Source organism: Myotis lucifugus, unplaced genomic scaffold (assembly GCF_000147115.1).
Source record: "Myotis lucifugus unplaced genomic scaffold, Myoluc2.0 scaffold_147, whole genome shotgun sequence".
Taxonomy (NCBI): domain Eukaryota; kingdom Metazoa; phylum Chordata; class Mammalia; order Chiroptera; family Vespertilionidae; genus Myotis; species Myotis lucifugus.
This window is the reverse complement of record NW_005871195.1, coordinates 1,752,301-1,754,429: the sequence shown is the minus strand read 5'-3', so window position 1 is coordinate 1,754,429 and position 2,129 is coordinate 1,752,301.

The window sequence follows — 2,129 nt, the reverse complement described above, 5'->3', positions numbered from 1 at the left end:
AGCACCACCTCCGGAGCGGCTGCCGGGTCCGGTCCCGGACTGGACGCTCCCCTTCCTCTCAGCGCTCCCGCCGCGCCCCGAAAACTCCGCAGCTCCAGCAGGCGCCCGGGAGCCACGATGCTCCCATCACTCGCTGCTGCTTTTTTTTTTTTTAATCACCTTCTGTGGCAGCCTCTGCAGCCGCCGCCACCACCACTACTACTACCACCACCTCCTCCACCACCAGCCAGTGAGGCTGGTGCGCTCGCCAGATAAATAACCCCAAGTGCGAAGTTAAACCGGCGCCACCAGCCTTATATACCCAGCCAGCCCCCACCCTCGGCCCCGCCCCCGCCGCCGGCCCCGCCCACTGGCTGCGCACAGGGAGCCCGCACCTCGCCGCCCGCCCGGAGAGGTAGGGCCACAGCCCAGCGCCGGGCGAGGAGGCGGCTGCGGCGCGTTCCCATGCACCACGACTAGCGCCCTCGCTCCCACGCGCAGCAAAGTTTTCTGGGGAGGAACCGGGCTCCCGGGCCCCCGCCCCCAGTTCCAGGTCCCCAGGGGTGACCCGGCCTCGGAGATGGTGGCTCCCAGTGGGGGACTGGGGAGAGGGCGGCTTGGAACGCGGCTGTAAACAGCGCTGCCAGTCGATGCTTCTGCTGCAGCCTTTGCCACGCGATCCTAAGGGGGCTGCTCGGTGTTTGCAGCGCAGCAAGACAGAGAGAGGATGATTTTTTTAAAAAAAATGTTTTTAAATCCTACCGAAATAGATCTGCCTGCGCTCACAGACACACACACGTGTATTTTGGGGAGCTTAAAAGTTCAGAGTTTTTGCAAGTGGGAAAACGGTGGTTTTCCACCTTCTATCCAGCCTTCCCATGTCTGGAACACCCCCTTCCGTTTAACCCTTTCCTTATCATCACACGCTTGACAATACCATGCTCAGTTGGTGTCTTGAATATATAATATGCTCACAAAACTCTAAGGGCTTGAGTATGTGTGTGATTTTAATGAGGAGGGAAAAAATAAATTCCTAGCAAGCACCTTGTACCGGAAGGAAGTTACGGATATTTTCCCCCACTATGTCTTGGAAGAGAATTTCCTGGTTTCTTTTTGTCTTTCTAATGTGATGTGTGTCTGGCAACTGCTGCCACGCTCCAGATCCGCCCTCACCAACCCCCCCCCGCCCCGCCCCCAACTAAACCAATGTCGCTATTGGTTTGTTGACATATAAATCCGTCAATAACTTTGCATGAATTTAAATGCCTCACCTAACCCTCCCTTGCCCATTTCCATCAGGGCTGTCAGGGGAATTTGTGCAAGCCCCCAGCCTAATGCCAATTTCACAGTGTGATAATTATTTGTATAATTATCTGTCACCCATTTGAAAGAAATAGGATCTGTCCAATTCCCCTTTTTATGTCCAACATTTAACAATAGGCTGGACACACAGTAGGAACTCTGAAACAGACTGATTTCTTTAACACAATAATATACTCAATCTGAAGTTTCTCCATTATCCCCATTAACATTTTTCCTACTTATGTTTTTCAAAATGTCTTCCCCCCTTGGTCCTCCTCTACCCCCTCCAGGCCCTTCCTGAGGCCTTCACTGCACTACATAGTCTGTGTCTATGTAAAATGTCTTTTCATAATAGCTACCTCTACCTATGTCATTTTGCCTGCCCTCGAAAACTTTTAAGGGCATTTTGAGGACATTTCCAAAGACAAGGTACTCTTAGGATACTCATTTTAATGCCATAGATTTACATTGCTTGATTCTTTTAAAGAATCCCAGACATTTATTAACTCTCATTTATCCTTCTAGATTTTAGCTTAAAGTTCTTAAGAAGGAGAAGGTGGAAGCTATATTCACATTTTCTTTAAAGGAACATGAGATAAAGAACAAGTACCTATCATTGATGAAGAATTTTCCCATCCCTCTCTACCCGCTTCTATTCCCAGTGAATTTTCTTTAGTCTGTACCAGTGAATCATATGGTTGAAATATGTTTACTACCACACTAAATTCATTAATTTCACAATTTTTATACCTTCTTAGCAACAGGATGATTTATGTTCAATTTTATCCACCACATAGAATCATTTCTCTATATTTTATTTGCAAAAAAAAAAAAAAATCCTGTATTCC